The 22480-nt window shown below is 34.8% G+C and overlaps 1 pseudogene; it reads right to left on the bottom strand.

Moving 5' to 3' along the window:
• Positions 1-5446: 5446 nt before the first annotated feature.
• Positions 5447-22342, bottom strand: LOC141831412 (uncharacterized; annotated as a pseudogene).
• Positions 22343-22480: the final 138 nt, after the last annotated feature.

Genomic DNA, 22480 nt, shown 5'->3' with positions numbered 1-22480 from the left:
ATTCCAACAATTTAGTGACTATGTTGTTGAAACCGATGATATCGACAGTATATCTGCATCTACCTAGCTCATATCAATTAATCTTGGAAATTTAATAATGTCTTCTGGGTCAGATTTGAGTAATGATATTGATTACAATCTAGGGGAAACTTCATTCGCACTCCCAAGCTTAAGTGTTGTTTTTTTTAATGCTCCTGAGAATTTTGAGCCTATAAAAATGTCCTCAGTGTTTGAAAATTTGTTATTTTAGTAAGTGTTAAAATATTTAATGAAATAATAACATGGTAATTTTTATCTCTTATAAAATGTTGTGTAATAGCCAATTATTGTTCGGCTAAACGGTTTAGTGGTTAGAGTTAAAGATAAAATGATAAAAGCTTTAAGTATTAAACTTTCACAAACATTCATCGTATGTCCAAGTAAAATAATATCCCATCCCCCTCCTCTCTTTGGCTTAGTCTAACGGTTAAGGTGTAATAATGGGGATCTTTGGAGGATCCAGTTCGATCCTTTGTTAGGATATGCGTCAATGTTGAATTTTATGGAAAACTCGGGTTGGGTGGTCGTGAGTCAAAATATACTCATGGGTGAAAAAAGTTTACAAGTTTGCTTTCACGAGTAGAATACTTATTTTGATGTTAGAATAGTGTTAAAAAGATAACGAAGACTGGTAGAGGTCGATTATCGATGTCTTACTGTGGTGCTTTCAGGATTTACCTTGGGGTCAATGGAAAATTTTTTATGGGAGTCAAGTTGGTTGTTTTTATATGTATGTCATGCTCGCCTTGTATGAATTGAAAATTTGAGTTTTATATTCTGTTACACACGCGCACGGTTAATTTGGTGTATTGGGATCTTCAAAAGATCATGGGCGAGTTCGATTTGTTTGTTAGTAGATATGCGTCGGTGTTGAATTTGTGGTGGAAAAATTTACTTGGATGGGGTTTTCATGAGTCAAAGGATTTCTGGATTAGTCGAATTGTAAAATGGGATACTTGAGTTAAAAAAATAAAATAAAATATATCATTTGCTCCTTGGCATTTGGTGCTGGTGGTTAGAGGTTAGAATGATTTCTATGCAACGAGAGTTTGAATCTCATGTTAGGTATTTTTGAACGTCTATGGATTTCGAACCACGGATGATGTTGCGATGTAATATCAAGATCCATCTACTTTTTTTAGATTTATCTGATGGTTGATCTGTGTGGTCGGGTGGTCCACTCCAAAATTAATCAGATTGGAAGAATCAGATATCTAAATTAATAAAAAAAATCACTTAATTGTCGTACACTTATATACATTACTTATATACATTGATCATATATCCAAATGAAATTTGAATAAAAGAAATAAGGATTCGAGTTGATAGATTAATTGAGTTTGAATAGATCAAATAAATTAATTGAATTTAAATTAGAGAATTTCATTTTATCTAAGTAGTTTTTATTTATTTATTTATGTTAATACCCTAGTGAAATTGTAATATGTGATCAAATAAGTCTGAAATTAGGTTCATATTATGTTTAATGTGTGTGTGCCTAAATGTACAAAGACTTAGGATAACACATGTGTTTCAGATAGTAAACCTTAGCAGAAAACGTAAGCGAGTAAGAAGGATAGCACAAGAAAGGAGTCAACGGATTCGATGCATTTGAGATACGAGGAGCTGCGAAAAAGTTCTCTAGCAGAGTGAGAATGACGTGCAGGAGCGAATCGGAAGGGTTTGGTACATTCGAGGAACGAGAAGTCGAAAGGAAGATTGCACAAGACGACCAAGATATAATGAAGGAGGAAAGGTTGACCATTCCAGGTGCTTGGAGCTGTTTTAGGCATCCGGACTCTAGGCTCCCAAATACCCAGTCCAGGTTAGAGCGACCATTACCGAGACGGATCAAGATGGAAGCTACATTAGTAGAATCCAAGCGCTCGGATTATAAGGGATTATCCAGAATCGTTAGCGGATCATTGTCAGAATAGATTGGATTCGACGAATCTAGGTGCCCGGAAGGCTTTCAGACACCTGAAAATGCCAGCACAACAGTCATATCAAAGAAAAAGTTATAAATAAATTGAAATTCAAAAAAGAAATGACACACTTGATTTTAATTGTTTTCTGTTTGTTATAGTTTTTGCTCAACCGTTGGAAGAAACTTCTCCACCTCTGGATCATTTCCGACGGAGATCTTAGTGTTGGGTTGTAAGGGTGCAAACATAGTCCCACATCTACAACATATGGAAAAGATCATGGATTTAAAAGGATGGAATATATCTCCATTGGTATGAGACCTTTTAGGGAGAGTCCAAGAACATAGTCATGAGGGCTTAGGCCCAAAGTGGACAATATCATACCATTGTGAAGATATTTTAATTCCATCGGTACTAACAAGTGGTATCAGAGCAAGGTCGCTCTTCACTGTACTAACCGTCAGAAAGTCATGATCTAGATCTAACCATGTGAGTTGAACCTTTAAACAAAGGAAGTGGGTGCTCCCGTGTCTGAATCAAGAGGACCAGACACCAGGCAGAAAGTCCTAGTTGCAGTTAGGCAAAAAGTTCTAGTAGGTCGTGTGGACCGAGGGGCAGAAAGTCCTGGTGGATCGAGGATTCAGACATCAAACGGAGGCATTCCGTTTGAGGGGGGGCCTGGATTCGGACATCAAACGGAGGCATTCCGTTTGAGGGGTGACCTGTGGTCCTTTGTTTGAGGGGGAGATTTTGGATTGCAAGGGTGCAAACATAGTCTCACATCTAAAACATATGTAAAAGATCATGGATTTAAAAGGATGAAAGATATCTCTATTGGTATGAGACTTTTTGTAGAGAACACAAGAATAAAGTCATGAGGGCTTAGACCCAAAGTGGACAATATCATGCCATTGTAGAGATATTTTGATTTCATCGGTACTAACATTTAGTAGAGTTGTTCATCATTTTGGACTATCAACCTCCCGTTTGCAAATCAAATAAATTCTGTTGTGTTATGTTTAATTTTCTAATAATGTGTGTGTTCTTGCTAGTCAATTAACAAGAGAAATATATTAAATCGGTTATCTTTGATTTGCCTTAAAATTATCTTTTATAAGCTATTGTTTGAGTTGATTTTCGCTTAACAATTGATTATTAGCCTTCACCAATCGATTGTTTTGTTGTAATTTGACCATTGACACCTGCAGAATAACTCTTTTCATGCAATCAATTGTTGAGACACAACAATCTATTGTTAGCCATTTGTCAATCAATTTGGGAAGTTTTTGTTGTGCCCCCAAGACGTAGCACAGATGTGGGCGCATGGTATTATTGGCGTAATCAATCGATTTCAGTGATGATCTGGGGTCAATTTCGTCATGCGCCTAATGCAATGTATCTGAATGAAGCTTCAAATCCATTCGCTTGAGCCATTGAGGTAGCGGATCTGTCTTTTATTGCTCGACATTGATTGATGTGTCTCACAGCAATTGATTGCTAGTGAATTCAGGATTCAACAGTCGCTAGACTCTATTCATGCGACATAGTCATGTGTGTGCTCATGGTTGAGCACCGAAGCCCAAGCTCCAAGTCGGTTGAAGTCGCGGTTGAACATCAAAGTCCAAGCCCAAGTGGGTTCTTGTGTGTCAACTCCCGTGCGTCCAACCCCTAAACACTTGAACACCTAATTCATGGTTTTGTTCTGTTCCCTCATGATCAATTGCCCCAGTGCTCCTTGCATCCTAAGCATTTTGATCTCGAGCGCGCTCTCGAGCACCTAAGTCTGAGTGGGTTCTCATAATCCGACTCCTCCACGTGCCCGAACACCTCAAACACCCGATCGACTCTAAGTCCCAAGCTGTGGGCACTCGAGTGCCAACTTGGTAGAATGCCTACTCTGAGTCTTGAGTCCAAGTGGGCTCCCGAGTTCCAACTTGACGAATGTCTTTGCCTGGACAGTTCGAGTTCGAGTGGGTTGCTAAGCATGAAAGAGTCAGGACTCAGCATTTCGTGTGTGATCGAGCACCTCAAACCCATTTTGTTCACTTGAACCTTCTGACCTCGAATTCAGAGTTTAAGGTTTAGTTTGTTAATTGATAGTTACTACCAATCGATTGCTAGTCTTATTTCAGCCTTTTTCAAGGTTGAATTTTTTTTTGTCTTGATTTTCAATTGACTTTAACCTATCAGAGTTTCTTTTGCCTAGTATTCGGTTCACTTTAACCTGCTAGGATTTTTATTGTCCAACATCCAGATCAATCCTGACTTGTCGAGATTTTTGCACTCACCTAAGTATGACCGCTAGAACTTTTCATACTTGTTTTACATACAGTCTTTTTCAATCTGTTAGGGCTTTCATCTATATACCAAGTGTTTGATTTTCTATGATCCACTTGGTCTTCATCCATCTTATGCTAAGTGTCTAATCAATATTAATCGATTTGGACTTTGCTTCTTATTAAAAGTATTCGGTCTTTCAAAATCTACTTGGACTGTCCATCTCATATCAACTTTTTATTGAACTTTCGATTTCAAATATTTGATCAACATAATTCACTTGGACTTTTCATCAATATACGATTTCATTAGATTTTTTATCATTAAATGTTTAATCAATTACGATTCACTTGGATTCTCCCTTGTTTATTATTTAAATTTTCATAAACAAGATCAATATATATATATATATATCCCATTGTCGAAAATTTAATTGTTTAATATTTTATTAAATGTTCTATTCGTCATTTCTAACAGAACAAGACTATAATTATAAACATATCGTTTTTTCCTTACAATATGATGATGTAAAATTTTAAATCTACTCATATTTCACCCAACTAATTCAACTATTTAAACTTAATGTCTAATATATCATCAACTTATTGTCATATATACATTATATATTACATATAACAAAATAATTATAGGGGAAGAAATAACTTAAAGTTAAGAGTATTTTATTTATTATTTTATAAATTATAAAAGGGTAAACGGTACATTCTAAAATTAAGAGTAAAATGAAAAAAAAAAAGGTAAACTGAATGAAATTTATATAAAAAATAATCCAACAGATAATCCATTGTCATCTCCAATTGAAACAACAATTCAATAAGAAAATTCTTGAGAACAAAAGAGACAAGCCTATTAAAAAATTTGTGGCACAACACAAAAAAGGCAACGACTGAATCAATCGATTCCTGAAAAGTCTGCATCGGCAAGGTAGGGGCAGTAGTTTTAATAGAGAAATATTTTGGACAAAGTACATTTATAATAGAACTGATTTGAGTTATGCTTGACAAAATAATGGATCCGCCAATTCAATGGCCTTTTAAAATCGATCTAATAGATATAAAAAGAGATAAATTCAAATATTGTACGCAAAAAGATTGCTTCGGAATAAATTTATACCTTGGACATACACTCGCAATTTTATTACAATGAATATTTTCTTTGTATTAAAGAGGTGATGCCGCAGTCGCCTTAATTTTCTGGCTCTCATGGTTTTGGCCTTCTTGACCCTTGTCAAAGTTAGAGTCGGCCAAAAGTGAATATTTGGAAACAAATGTCAGCAAACCAAGTTTCTTTAGTTACCGGACGAAGCAGTTTTTGAAGCACTAAAAATCCCATATTTTTTTGTTGCGGGAGAGTAACTGGATTTGTCGTGAGCAGAATCATGTCCTAGATTTTGATCACTGGCAGCAGCAGGCTTTTTAGGGAGAAAGTTCCCAAATATTGGTGTTACAGTTCTTTGTTTTTCAAGTTTCTCATCTGAGTTCCTATGTTGAATATGGGGGGTAGCTTTCTGAGTAGTGAAATTTCCGTAGTTTGGTCTATGAGATTCACCATCACTAGGTTTACTCATGTTCACACCTCCAAATCTATGGTGATCACCAGAATCAGGAGCTTTAGTAGCTCTCAAAGGTCCTTGATTTGGATCATCTCCTAGATTTTGATCACTGGCAGCAGCAGGCTTTTTAGGGAGAAAGTTCCCAAATATTGGTGTTACAGTTCTTTGTTTTTCAAGTTTCTCATCTGAGTTCCTATGTTGAATATGAGGGGTAACTTTCTGAGTAGTGTAATTTCCGTAGTTTGGTCTATGAGATACACCATCACTAGGTTTACTCATGTTCACACCTCCAAATCTATGGTGATCACCAGAATCAGGAGCTTTAGTAGCTCTCAAAGGTCCTTGATTTGGATCAAACTGATGCACCGGACCTCTTCTTAGTGGCTCTTGCTGCACCCTAACATCATATCTTGGTGCTCTTGGATAAGGTGCTGCATTACTTCTGTTCATCACATTCTGATGCGGAAACCGATCTATCACTTCAGGTCTTTTGGCATATCGATTATTTTCAGCAACAGAAGGCTCTTCAGGTCTTTTGGCATATCGATTATTTTCAGCAACAGAATGGCTTTTGGCATATCGATTATTTTCAGCAACAGAAGGCTCCTTGTGCCTAAAACAGATCTGGATGAGCCTTGTCCTGTCCCATGAGCTGCAAAACCACTGGCACCTGGAGGAAAAGGATCCTTTTGATGAAAAACGCCACTGATATTCTTTTGCATTGAATGAGAATGAGAAGTTGCATTATTCATATTAATGGTTTCTGCTCGAGTTTTGTCCTTGGTCTCCGGAGGGGAATCAACAGTCTCCCATTCTTCTTCGCTTAGGGCTGCCTCTCCATCTTGGCTTGCATTGCTAGCTACTGCATCTGTGCGAGAAACAGAACCAGGGAGCCCTTTAGATACTGCATCCACAACCTTGCTGAGTTTCTTTCCAGATTTCTTTGTAGCAAACCTCATGTGTCTAACTATCACGTATGCTTGCCCAGCAACCATATGCGGACCACTTTCTACATTTGCAACGTCTTCTATCTGGTTTGGAGAATGTCCAACAAGGTTACTAAGTAATGATCATCAATGTAATTAATATTTAACCAAAAATGCGGGACAAAATAATGAATCATTGCTTACTTCTCAGATTGCTTCAATGGGTTAGTAGAAAACATAAAAAATAAGACACTCACCAGAGGTAAAAGCCGTGATATGAGCTCACCCAAATCTTCCCCTTCTTTGCCTGTTGACACAGCTGTGCACTGTTGCCAAGAAAAAATTAGAACAATTGCATGAAATACACAGCTAGAAGTATAATAAGTCTCATACATCTCTTTTGACCTGCCCAAACTGGAAATCATGCCCTTATTTGGTTTCAGATCTGGTTCAAGTAGAAAAGTCTGTCGTTATTACATTAAGGCCAGATTTACTTGGGTGGAAATATAGGAGGGGAGAGGAAGAGAGAGGGAAAGTATCAGAAAACATATTGCAGATAGAGCATGAATCATTCATTTACATTTTTTGTGAACCCATTGGTCTTTTCAACTTGGAAAGGGATGGCATCTAAGGGTGTTTACAGGTCAGGCTGGCTTTTTAGCTCAAATCCAATGCTGAACTTTTCATGATTTTTGTCTTGAACCCAAGACTTAGCCCTGTGATCATTTTATCTTACATTTTCCATGGTTGCCAAAAGGAGTAGGAACCATTATAACTAGGTATGAGCATCTGTTCGTTTAATTTAAAGTTTCCACAATGTAGCACTTTCAAGTACTGCAATTGTATCTTATAAACTTGGTATCATAGGATTGATTTTGGGTGAAGTTCTGATTGATGTCTGTTGAATTCAGCTTGAAGGCTATACATGTGCAATGAGCTGGCATCAGGTCAGGTTTTGAAGCCAAAACATAATTCCATCCAAGGCCAGAGATGAACAAGAGAACCACCCAAGACCCAAAATATGCAAACTTCGAACCTGAACAGGTCAAAATTTCAAGTTTCTTAAACGCCCCAGCAAATTGAAAGGGGTCACTGTTCCATACATATTGAACACATTCTAGATGGCTTTATGGTAACTTTTAGTATTCCAATCAAGATTTAAGTAGATATGGTTAAGATGAAGTCAAGTCATGGACCCTTAACCTGAAAGCCATCCAAAATCGAAGCCAAACAAAAAATCCGAGTCTTCTTGATTCTGAATCATGGCAACCCTCATCTCTTTCAGGTTGTGTGATCTGTCAAAAGAGAGCTTTTTATCAAGCTCAACTAACAACTTTGTTTATCCATGTAAACTAGGTTAAGCATTTATCTAATCCATGAAGCTTATATTATTTTTTTATTTTTAACATATTATGAATAATTTAAAATTATAAAAATTTATAAATTACTATATTTTTTTATGTATTTGAAAAAAAAATTAAGAAATAAATTTACAAATAAATTTTACATGAGTTAATAAATATATTTATTCATAAATTTTTCATGAACCTTGTTCATGAACATTAATGAACCAAGTTTACTAGTGTTCAATCTAATTTATTTTATATACTTTTACTAATGAACTAAAATAAACGAGTTTTTTCGAATCGAACACTAAACTTGTTCATGATTCATGAACATGAACGCCCCGTTCATTTACAGCCTTACTCTTGATCACTTATTTCATACTGCCCATGCTTCTTAATTTAGTACTCCCCAACAAGCTCAAACAAGCTCCACTTATTCTTCTGGACTCGAGGGCCATAAAGCATATTTACAGTAATGCATTCACTTATGGGTCCCACTCATTTGTTAAGAGCATTAGTGATATTACTCTTTTATATATGTTTTTGTTTGTCTACAGTATTTTATATTCATGAATTCCCATTGAGTTTGTTGTCTATTAGCAAACTTACTAAATCTTTGAATTGTTTTGTCATATTTGGCACCACTTTTGTTTATATTCAAGACTAGTATTTCACCCGTGCAATGCACGGAACGTTATTTTATATAATTAACAATTAAAATTAGTAAGTATGAGTGTTTAAATAAATAATTAAAATACAAATAAACTAAATTGGTTATAGATTGTACAATTAGAAAAAAAAATTATAAATTTTGAAAAACTTCCTTAAATACAACTTTTATTGTTGAATTTTTCTGTTTGCTTCACTATTACATATCAAAATTTTTAGACCCATGGGATTCGTAAATCTGGATACAGTGACATACAGCTGACCATGACTAAAAACGGGATTCTTTAAAATAAGTCCTATATGAGACAATGATTGACCTTGACTTTTGTTGATTGTCATTGCGTATGATACAATCAAAGGATACTGTCTTCGTTGGAATTTAAAGGGAAGTCTTGGATCAGAAGGAGTCAATGATATTCTTTGAATAATCACTCTGTGACCGGCATTACTTCCAGTAAGAATTTGTCTTTCTAAAACATGGTTTCCGAGCCTCGTCACAATCAATCTAGTGTCATTGCATAATCCAAGAGAATGATCTATGTTCCGCAGCAGCATAACCGGAGTTCCAACCTTCAAGTTTAACTCGTGATTTGGTACTCCAGAACATCTTATTCCATTTAAGAATTCAAGGGTATGCACATCATGCAATAGAAAGAGTAAATATTTATATGCGTCCACCCTACAAATATATAGAAAGAGTAAATATTTGTATTTTCTAATAGTAATCAGATATATACGTAGAAATATATATATATATATATATATATATATATATATATATATATATATATATATATACAACCTCTTTATCATGAAAGACGCACTCCAAGCTAAAATCTCCGTTGTTTCCATATGCAGGTAGATCGTAACAACAAACTAATCAGAGTTTCAACGCCCATTGCATTTTTGAAGGGTTAACCACTCAGATGAGATTAAACAGAGGAGCCATTTTTTATTTCAGCCTAAAGTGAGTGAATGAATATATTGCAATCCTAATTTATAGAGTGTGTGCAACCTCACCCTTATTTGTAATATGTGATATTTTTTACCATCAAAGTTATTCAATATATTTAGGAATCTGTATTTTACCATTTAATAATAATAATTCGAGCGATAAAGTTTATACTTAATATGGATTAAAATGCATTTAAAGATCTGTGATATTAATATGGATGAAAAGTTGTATTATCAATCAATTATAGCTGTGTAAGTTTGTTTCCATATAGATAAATATGTCTATTTATTTAAATGATGTTTAGGCGAAAAATTTTTAGACAGACAACTCAGTTTATGTTTAATATGGATTAAAATGCATTTAAAGATATGTGATATTAATATGGATGAAAAATTGTATTATCAATCAATTATAGCTATGTAAGTTTATTTCCATATAGATAAATATGTCTATTTATTGAAATAATGTTTAGGCGGGAAATTTTTTTGACAGACAACTCTGTTTTTATATATATATAGATTTGAGGATCGATCAGGTGATTAGCATAAGACACAAGTCTCATGGAATTTATCCACACATGCATTAGTTCTTTTGACTGCATCCTCTCCTCTTCAGATTTATAGTTGTGCCGGTCACCTTGGTCTTTAACACTTGGAAGTTAATGGTTCCTAGTCTTTTCTGTCATCAATCTTTCGATTGTGAGTTGTGTCAATTACATAAACATGTTAGGTCATCTTTTCCAGGGAGAGTCCATAAACCTATTTCTACACCATTTGCTTTGCTTCATCCAGATGTTTGGAATCCTAGCAGTGCAAGTTCAACTTTTGGTTTCAAATATGCTATAACCTTTTCAATTTTCACTGATGACTAGTCTCAAATAACATGATGTTTCTTAAAGAAATATTGATCTGAACTATTTTCTATACGTTTGTGCTTTTTATGTCGAAGTCTACAACCAATTTAACATCTATCAAAGTTTTAAATAGGATAATACTAAGGAATACTTTTCTCACTCATTCTAATCATTCCTCTCAAACAATAGTATCCTTCATCAATCTCCATGTCCACATATGACTCAGCCGAATGGTGTAGCAAAATGAAAATGCAAACACCTAGTTAAGACTACAAAACATTATATGGGTAGATTCTCTATACATATGTGTTCCCTTTCCTTTTAGGCTATTTGGAGCTCTCCTTAATACTTGTTATCTTACTAATCGTATATTATCCTCCATTCTCCATGATTAAATTATCTATACTACTATTTCTGCATGAGGCTACGTACTCTATTTCACTAATGATATTTGGTTGCACCTGTTTTGTGTCATCAATTATCTCCTAAGTCCATCAAGTCTGTTTTTCTTGGGTGCTCTCGCATAGAGCCTTTATCTGATGTGATTTTCTTTGTGACTACTCTCTTTTCTTCCACAGCTTCATTGACTGATGTGGAAGGCATTCTTCCTATCCCTGCACCGTTATCATTTTTCATATCTCCTATACAAATTGTTGTGCTGAACTCCCTCATCTAGAGCACCTACTTTATGGGTGTATAGCCAAAGGTGACACCATGAAAATGCTCTAGTGCCTCCTTTAGACACTATTGTACCTCCATCACCTAGAACTGTCCTAGCCTCCCCCACCCAGCTTCTTTATGTTTCTATCATCCTTGGCTTCAGAATTTGTTCCTATAAATATGTGCTCACGGTTGAAGGTAGGCATGATTGATGAAAAAGATGTACTTCACTCCAATGGCACTCTGGAATAAGTACCTTTTCTTGTTGGAAAATCTACTATGGGTGTCGATGGGCCTTCACAATCCAGTGTTAGATCACCTCAAAGTGTGTTTAGTAGCAAAAGGGTACACAAAAATTTATGGCATTGATTATCTGGATACTTTTTCCCCGGAGAGCATGATCACTTTAGTTCATATGTTCCTCTCCTTAGTTACTTACTGGTCACTTCATTAGCTTGACATCAAATCTATCTTTTTACATGGTGATCTTTTTGGCAAAGTTTATATTGTAAAAGGAAGACTCATCCTGTGTGTAAACTAAAGAAATCATTGTGCCAATTGAAGTTTGGCTCAACTCTCCTTCAATATAGCATGAAGATAAGTGTTACAAACCATTTGGTCATCTAACTTGTCTCTCAGTCAGTAGATGTTCCTTCTAATTGTGTCTATGGATGACATTACCATATCTGGAGAATCCATGTCATGAGACTTGACATCTTATTCGTTGTTAGTATGATAAGTTTCTTTCTGGAAAAACCATGTCACAATCATTTGGAAGCAACTACTAGAATTCTGCAATGACTTAAAGAGTGCTCCATGAAAGATCTTTGGCTCTACAACTGAGGTCATCTCGAGACTGTAGGGTAATCAGATCCAGATTGAGTAAACATTCTTCTTCTCAGTGTTGTGTATTCTTGGGAGGTAATCCTATATCTTGGAAGAGTAAAAAGCACATAATCATAGCAAAATCAAGTGCAGAGGGAGAATATAGAGCCATGACTTATTAGCATATGAACTCATTTGTATGACTGAGCTAGGATTTACTCCTATAGAGCCAACAAAGCTTTAGCGTGATCAAACTCATATTCTATGAGAGGGCAAAGCAAATAAATTAATTATCACTTCATTAGAAAGAGTGTAATGTAATGGGATCTTCACTTCCTTTGTTTGTCAGTTAGCATATTTGCTTATTAAACCATAAAAGAGGCTAGGGTTCGACAAAAGATTCACTTCCTTTGTTTGTCATTTGTCACAAGTTAGGTTTTGCAATATATTTGAACCAACGTAAGGAAAAGTGTTGGGACCGATGTATAAATATGTAAATCATAAGGGTGTGTTTGCAATACCACAGTCTATCAATAATATTTGTATAAGATAATGGGCAACACCTAATTTTATTCATTTTAGAGAATAATCATTAAATAAGCCTTCACATAAACCTTCAACAGAAATATATATTTTAAAGGTATTATAACACAAACATTGAACATCGATTCCAGTAAGCAAGGTTAAGGCCAGCAACAAAAAATCTAAATGTGAGTCAAGTATTGCCGCTTAATAATTCAAGAAAAAAAATTGTGTTGAAAATGGTCATTTTCCATAATCCATAAATCTGTCTTGCGAATCTTGATAAACAGTAATGAATGATTGAGGTCAAGCTTTTTGATGTGGAAATAAGAAATACCTCAAATCAGATAACAGAGACGCTGAAAATTAATTGTAATTTCTCAATTTAAAAAAAAAATATATATATATATATATATATAGTAAGGCAAGTCCATCAGTGGCCATCACACCAAGAATATGCAGAGAACAATCATCAAAATTGATGCAGGATGCAGCAGAAAAACTGAATTATTGAAAGAATAAACTAGATATTTTGCCAATAGCTAGAAATTTTTTTGTGTTTAAGTCACTAAAAAACTGAAGCAAATCAGAACACTAAAAATCTTTTAGATGTGATTAAGAACATATCAAAGCAAAGTGAAGACAGAAAATGGAGAATACTTATCTGAACAATTTGGAAATGTAGAATTAAGAAAACCTCTGTTTGACAGTAGTGGTGTAAAGATATATAATGAATTACCTTAACCCTATAACCCCGCTCCATCAATCTTATAACTGAATCAGCTTTAATCTTTAGATCTTTTAGTTCCTGAAATATAACGATATTATGTTTTAACAAGCAACAGTGAAGCAGAATAAGATAATGCATCTTCTTTTTGACAAATCTGAAACCTAAGTTAGCATGCTGGAAAACACCATGTCCAGCCGTAAATAGTTGGTGGATGCAGCTTTTTATCATTGTCATTATTGAAAATTTAAAGTATCAGAGGCAACTCTATACATTTTAATAACAACATTTTCCAACTAAAGTTATATCATTTATTTACTAAGCAATCTTTTACATTTTAGCTCTTCCAGTACCATTCATGCACTTAAAAATCTGATTAAAAATTGCCATCAAAGTATTTAGTTTACCCAAGCAACTTTTAGCATAATGGAAAATTTTAGGCAGTAGCTGTCTGAATCAAGCGTTTTTAGAAATAGCAACTCAGTATTTGCTGTAAGAACGCAACAATTGAGAAAGTACTTACAGTTTTCCCTTTAAATCGAACTTCTTTATTCTCTCCCTTCCGTAATGTAACTGAAGACTGCATATAAGTTCAAGTACATAAATGAATATAGGAAAAACAATAATGGAAAATATACTCAATCAAGTATAATGATCCTTCTAGAATACTAAAAAACACATTTGTAATCAATGCAATACTGCATGATCATCTACATAAAATAAACACAATAAAGTATAATGATCCGTCAAGAATACTAAAAGGAAACGCATTTTAACCAATACAATATCGCATGATCATCTATATCAAAATTTGTTTACAGTGATTGAACCTTATCGCATTACATGTCATCAAACTGAAAGCAACAACTATTGTCTGAAGGAAAAAGAAAATGTTAGAAAATTCTTCAAAAAAAAATCTCAGCACATGATAGTGGATCAGGAAGAGAAATCAGTAAAAGATACAAAATGCAGGGCAAAAAAACCCCGTAGAGATTTTAAAGAATAATGAATAAGGCGAAAAACACTCATGGTACATTTCAATAAATCTTCAACTTCAACAAATTTATCCAGTAAGCTAATACATTAATCATTTGTTTGATAATTAAATTGTTGATACATGGCAAGTACAAACTTAAAAGTGCATCCATCCTCACTATCATTTCTGCTGCATGACAGATTTTGACGAGCCACTCTTCAAATCAGGAAAGCAAGATATGAGAAGGATTCTTATCAGATATGAACAGGATTGGAGCAATATGTACAATCACTGATCACTCTTCATCCAAGGAATTGGATAAATAATTAACAGAATTTCCTGGAAGATGTCCCTAAAAACAAGAAAACTAACTTTCTGGAACTTGTTGGCAAAGAAGAGAAAAGAACCAACCAACAGATTTTCCCTACCTTCTGTGAAAAAAATGAGAGGGCGATAGCAGGTAACTTTATTACTTCTAGTTTCTAATTCCAAATCAGGAACTTCTTATTTTGAGATGTAAACTTTTCATACACTACATAAGTTGGCAAATGAACATAAGACTACAAAACATGAAGCCTAGCATTTCATAATTCACATAGAACTAGATCATACTAAAAAGAGGAATAACCAATACAGTCTTACAACATGCTCAGACCTTACAAACATGCAATTAATGATCATAACGTTGCAAACAAACATGAACCTTAGTTCTCATACAAAAATCCTTACAGCTTAGACCAGCTGGCATCAAGCAATTAATGATCACAACTTTGCAAAGGAATGTGAACCTCAAGCCTTAACTTAAGCATAAAGAAAAGGAAAAACTCTGATCAGTCATTACAATAAATGAACGGCATGTAAGTTATTATTCCTAAAAGATCTTAACCTAATATAGCTGTGTTATAGAGCTCTGCATGCCAAGGGAATATGACACAGCTGGAAGGGGGAAAAATCAGAGACGATGAGGTAGCCCAAGCACCCAAACCAATTGGTCCAAAAAAGAACTTAGGTACTCGTATAGTTTGAAATTGATTATATATCACATTTAAACTTAATATTGTGAGAATATGAACAATTAGAAAATAGATCGATGGAAGACACCAAGCTTGATTGGAAGTTGAAACATCCCACCCTGTATATACAGGATAAAGAAGAAGGATCTTAAAATTGACTTTGGTTTAACATCTCCAAAGAGAGAAAATATGGGTATTCGTTAATCTTGTTTGAAGGATAAATGATATTAGCCTTGGATTGATGAATATTGACTTTCTCGTTCTATAGTTTTGGTGGGTCAAGGAATTATGTCAGATTCAATTATGTTTGTACCTCCAAGTGGACATTTCTTCCCATATCAAAGCTTTTTCCCCTTTAAAAATATTAAAAATTGGATAATTATAGAAGAGCACAATTAAAACAAAACTAAATAAACTAGATATTAAGTTATGGATTAGCATTTTAATTTTCTAAGCAAGTCTAGCTTTTGCTGAAAATTTATTCTTTTTCTCGAAATCAATGTTGTCTGATTAAAATAAAGTTTTCTTCCCAACCATTTGTTACAAATCTATAGAATAAGAAAAAGACAGATTGAAATAGTCCACTAGTTCAGCATATGCCAGAGCATATGGCTCTAATAAACATAGTCCCAGATAACCACTTAAACCTCTGTGTAAGCTCTCTGATTACTAAATTAATGATCTACAAGTTCTTACTTGTTTTGTTCTAACCTCGCTTACATCTTCTGCATAAAAATTAATGCATCCCAAAACATCAATAATAGAACTGTATAATCATTAATGTACCATATAGAAGCTCTGACAAAAAATCATATAAATGACAAGCTCACCAGTTCGCAACATCACAAACTCCCCATGACACATTTGCCTCAACAAATAGTATGTGCATCCCTATTCTTAACGTAAAAGAATGTTTTACACAAAGTCAAGTTTATGGATCTAAATCAGTTTCCCAGACAAAAATGTATATCACATTGCCATCCACCTTGGAGATCATTTTGATTATATTTAAATCATGCCCAAGTTTTAAGCATGGATTGGAACTATAATTTCAGTATGATTGCTGTTATTAAATGAAAAATTACATCTGAAAGAGCTATATTACTGATTCAACTGTTGCAAAGTAATAATTCGTCACTCATAAGTTTTACATAATATGCAGAATAATCGACTTGTCCTTAAGAATATTGAAATTACACATCTTGAATGACAGATAATTGTTGGGAATATGAAATCAGCAGGTCGCTTCCCTCACATGGCCATGGTGGAAATACACTCATGGTATTGTATGAACTGCGTAGGTCTAGTTTGAGGAAAAAACAATTTTACCTTGGTTTTGGCTCGTTCCTTTTCTTTTACTTCTTGTTTGTACCTTTCTTTATGGTAGTCCATGATTTTACAAACAGGCGGATCGGCTTTTCCTTGAACCTACAATGACAGCAAAAGCTAGTCAACTGTCATGTAAAATTAGAAAATGCACATAATGTGTGATAAAAGGAACACTTTTCCATATACATAGAAAATATAGAAATAGCAAAGGTGAATGGAAGATATCTTTCATTATGCTTGATTTAAGACATTTATTGTAACAATGAAGATTCTAATCAAGAGAAAAGGAAGATCTTCATGATAACACAAGAGGATTGACCTGATAATCGAAGAGTCAACCCACTCAGTTACTAAGCAAGTTAGGGCTATGTTGCACTTTATGCTCTGATAAAATAGTAAGGGAGGAAAATTTTCAAGTTCACATAGTCAACCAATCTAAAAAAACATGAAGGCGCGCATTGAGGGACAAGGATAAAAGCAAAAGATGATGGAGTTTTACATAATTGGAAGTTGATGAAGACACAGTACATGATGGATAAATGTGAACATCTTTGACTTTGAAGATGAGTTCATCTCTCCAAGATTTCCAAAGAAAATAGATGATTTCGAAGTAATGATGCTATAATTCTCTTCATTTTCTCGTTCTTATTATGTGTATATTCATGTCTTTACAGCATTCTGGCACAAGAAGAATAATCAAACCCTTAGGAGTTCACTATTCCCTATATCTTTTTATTTGACAAATCCATTAGTACTTAGAATCCATAAGTGTAGAAATAAGGCCAGTTTTAGAGACAAGCCCAAAGCACTCATAGTGACTAGATGTAACAGTCCAATCAGTAATTTGCACCTGGACCAGGGTTTATGCAAGGAAAGAACCACATTTTGACTCTTACAAAACTTATTCAACACTCATTTAATTTTCCTTTCATTCTCTAGACAGGTTTTTTTGTTATTTTACTAGTATGTTCCACTAACCGATACCTCTGCGCCCACCTTTCCTTTGTCCTCCCTATCAAGGCTAAATTTGGCACCATCCCATGCTTTGTATCATGCAAAATTCTGTTACCTTTTTTATACTACTTCAAGGTACTATTATGTAGTTGAGTGGTAGCATCCAACCAGCTTTCAGATCTTTAGAAAATAGACAGATGATCAAGTATCTCTCATCTAAGATTGGTTGTTTTTAGAACTAAAATATTCATTTCATAGTTTCCCTCTTGTAGTCTCCATTTTCTCCTAGACTGTCTTCACTTCTAGTTCTCTGTCCCCTCCCTCCAATTTACCATGCCTTTTTCTATTGAGGTATATCAATTTCAGGATCCAACAGGCAATCTCCAAAATTGATAGCTGGGTCAACAAAAACAGAAAACAGCAATCTGATGTTTGGCGCAACTACCAGTAATTTTGCTCCTACAGTGAAAACCAGAAACAGCCAAAAGCAATTTAGAAGAGAAGCAACAGAGCCTCATAGTAGTAAGCTTGTAAAACAAGCCAGCACAGCTACTCAGATGGAATGGAACTGACACTCATTATAAGTTCCAAAGTTTCTATATGCTGCTTAGTACAAATCTTTTAGAAAGTACCATACATCACAAAACCATTTCAGTCAAATTAATCTACTTACACATGTTCAAGATATACAACTGCAAGTAATTGTCTGCCTACTATAACAGGAAGATAATCATATTATTACGACTAGGCCAAACATAATGCACCCAGCCAAGCTAACTGGAAATGTCATGTTCAACATGGAATAGCTTGACACCATTGTTTCTTTACTAGGATACGCATGCTTCACCCAGCATATGCTTAAGAAACAAGAATATCCTAAGATTCAACACACTTATCATCTAGATAACTACATTGGTTCTTTTTACTAAATGATGCAGGACCAAAGATCTAATATTATTCAATACTCCTGCAGGTTGTGACGGAAGTCTATCCAAGGTTTAAAATATCGAGCCGTGCCGGAGTTTCGGTCCCGGACCGGAACGATACAGTTTCGGTACCGTATCGTACCGTACCGGTATAGTTTCGGTATTTTTAAAATATAAAATATATTAATTTAAAAAAATTAACCTAAATATTTTAAAATAAAAAATAAATTTTTTTGATAATTTATAGGTTTTAATAAAGCCTATTTAAATTATCTCGAATTATAACTTTGAACTATAGTTAGGAGTTGATTATTAAAATTTAATTAAAACCTAAAGTTTTAAAAACCAAAAAAAGGGAAAAATCGTGCCGCGCCGCGCGATCGGTGCGCCCGCGCGGAGCGTCGCCGGCCCCGGGCGGGGCCTCCGGCGGCGTCGCCGAGGCCTCGCGACGCCTCCGGAGGCGTCGCCGAGCTCGGGCGACGCCTCCGGAAGCGTTCCTCGGTCGGAATTCGTGTGCCGCGGCGGAACAAATTTTTTCGTGCGTATCGGGCGATACGGCACGAGATTTTAATCCTTGAGCCTATCAAAGAATGATGTTTTAACAAACATGCATAAATCACTAAGGACACAAATACTTCTTCATGAACAACTTTAAGATGATAGTAATTTAAAGAACTAGAAAAGCTTTACGTTGTATTAATCAGTGTGAAAAAAAGGAGCAGTACAATTAAAATGTGGCTACCAACTGAAAAATCCAAATATAATTGTTATTTACTTTTGAGGAAGGGGAAGGTCAAATGACTGTCCACTGTGTATATTAATAGGTATGACAAGTTACATACAGTAATAGAAAGGACAGGATAACTTACAACAGATCAGAAATGCATTTAGTTATTATTAATAGAAATTACAACTCCATGAATGATCACATGTACCTCAACCAAGTCGAGATTGAGCTTCTTTGCACGATCAAGTGCAACCCTCGTTGCGACAACCTCATGTCCTACAATTTTTACTGGAATGATTAGTATACATTTACATTCATACTGAATAGGAAAAGAAAGGTTAAAGTCAAAGTAAATAATAATAATAACATCTAAATAATTATCAGTTCATATAGAAATTCTAATAATTTATTTTTCCAAAAGACTGATAATAGAAAAAGGTAACGAAACTGAGAGGATTAACAGTAGATTCACTCCATCTCTTGAGCATCAATCACTTTATTAATGACAAACATTTCTTCCTAATTAAAAAAAAAGAACACCACATATAGTAAAAGGGCATATATTAGAACATTACATGTTCTAAATCAAAGACTTACTAATCAAATTCTCTTAAGTAAACAACATTCAATCACACAATTTGCACAAGCTATTTCGGATTGGCTACATTGATCTTCTTTGATCATTAAACTTTGTAATTTATGTTCGTACTAATTCAATTTTAATTGTGTTAAGTAGAGTCTTCATTTGTCTTTGAAATGTTTTTGAAACATTTATTTTTATAAGATAGTTAAATAATACGTATTTAAGTTGTTTTGAAAATAAAAAACTTATTCATTAAATATTTAATTAATTGCTCACAATTTACTCATCTATAGTCTTCTTCTCTTTCCTTTTTCCCGATTTTCTTTATAAGGCCCTCATTTCAAGTAATAAAATAAATCACAATTACGAATAACATTACACTATTAGTATCAACAAATGTCTCCAATAATTATTTAGAAAAATTATATAGCACAAAGGACCAAGATTTGAAATTTCGACACTTGCTAAAGTTTCAATCTTGTTCGATAGAATGGTACTGTTTCACTGCCATGTTGGAGTGCTGATACATGGTGTTGAAGGTGGAGAGAGAAGGACATGAAGAAGAAGAGAAGGCAACTACATGCCTAGGGATAGAGTTTAAAGTATTATTCATGCAAGAGTATTGATTCCGCTGAGAATCATATAGTGTGGACACCACATTGTGGCACTTAGAAAGGTTTGGCATATCTTGAAGCATGTATAAATGAATTTAGATGAGTTTTATACCTTTACACCCATGAACTTAGTTTATTAACTAGTAAAAATAGCCTTTAACTTAGTTTATTCACTTGTAAAAATAAAACCATAGCAATAAAATAGAATATTAAATTAAATTTTATTGTAGCATCGAGGCTTTACATATTTCAGCATGTACTAAATCAATCTAAGGTGAATTTAGATTAGTTCTTATCCTCTTTCATTTAGATTTTCTACTTTTAACAAAACTATACCGATTAGTAATTGAATTAAAAATTATTTTATTAATTTTTCACTTCAATATTGTCAACGTGAATTAGTTTTACTCATATAATCTTATTTCACTTAATTTATTTACTTTTAAAAATCAAAGATTAGGAATTAATAATCAACTTAATTAGAATTTCAAAAAGATAAAAATAACAAACATTATTGGAATTCATCATAGCATGCGGTGTAGCGTGTCAAGATGTGTCAAACTCCAACATAACACAATAGTCATTGGCACAATCAGCATAAATGGCATAAGAGTGATTGCTCATACTGATGAGCATCACATTTTGATAATTTACACATTTCGACCATACCGCCTTGCACAATATGAGATTTCAAACCATGCAAAGTACAAATTTTCATTGCAATGGATAGAACAAGTTAATGCAAAGATAACAATCCTAGGCAAATAATTGATTAATCTCTTACACACAATCAATTAGAGTTGGCAATCTTAAACACGACTAGCAAAGACGAATCTCAAAAGTGATACCACACAACCTAAATATATAAATGAATCAGCATGAATTAAACCGTTTATGAAGATAATTAATTTAAAAATAATAATTTTTGTGTCTTATAACTTAACCTACTGAGTAGTTAAGTTAATCATACACTACAATTTTTTTTAATTAGTTATTTTAATATTTGCTCTTATAGTTCTTTAGTGAACTGGACAATAAAACAAAACGAATTGTCACCCTACAATCAATCCAGGTAATAAAAAATAAACTAAAAAATAATCAATAATATGTCAAAAGGAATAATTATTTAGGATTCATGTTTCATGGAGAATAAAATTCATTGCGTACCATCATCAGTGACAAGCCGAACAGATGGAGCGGTGATTGATTCATTAATTCGAGGCCCTGCATGTGAATCTGAAGATGGTTTATCCTTCGGTTTAGCCTGCAATACATTCAATCAAATCACAAGTAAGAGACAATGATTAAAAATCAATTCGCAAGAAGGGAACAAGAATCACCTGTACTGGAGCTGCAAAGGTTCTTTCGGAAGTATACATAAAGCTTGACGAGGGACTGATGGCTGAGCATGCCCTAAGAGGGTGCTTCAGGAGCACAAACCTCTGCTGCCGATCGTGCCCATCCAACAGGGCTCTAGAGGCAATGGGGATGTGGGAATACCATCTCGGATGCGCCTGCAAACAGATTGGGTCCGGATCACACTGAGGTTGATCCAGAACCGATCTGCAGGCAGAAACCCCTGATCCAGTCTGGCCTGATAATCCATAGCATTGACTGAGAAGTTTCCTCTTTGCCATCCATATTTTATCTGGTGCTCCGACTCGACGCAATGCGAGGGAGGGAAACATCGACCACTTTGTCCTTAAGATACAAGAAAAAGAACAGAATACGCCGGCGAGTAGGGGAGGGCTTGCAGCCGCTCTCGAAGTAGCTGCGGTTGCTGCTGGAGAAGGGACGATAGGGCAAGGAAGACGAGGGTTACTTGCGCGACGGCGGCCTTCGCGACCGGGAGATTGATGGGCGTCTGGTGGTTGTGCGGCTCGCGATGGGAACAGGCGGCGCGCGGGCTCGCGATCGCGGATCAGGATGATGAGCGGCTCGGTTCCGCGATAGAACAAGTCGCCTGGGGAGAAACAGGCTAGAAAAAGGAAGGCTCACATGAACCGGTTCGGTTTAGCACAAATTTGACTTGGTTCCATAGATGATGAGATCGAAAGAAAAAAA

Source organism: Curcuma longa, chromosome 7, assembly GCF_044706935.1.
Source record: "Curcuma longa cultivar G26 ecotype Majalengka, Jawa Barat chromosome 7, ITB_CL_G26_1.1, whole genome shotgun sequence".
In the NCBI taxonomy this organism is placed as follows: Eukaryota; Viridiplantae; Streptophyta; class Magnoliopsida; order Zingiberales; family Zingiberaceae; genus Curcuma; species Curcuma longa.
This window is presented reverse-complemented; position numbering and strand designations above follow the sequence as displayed.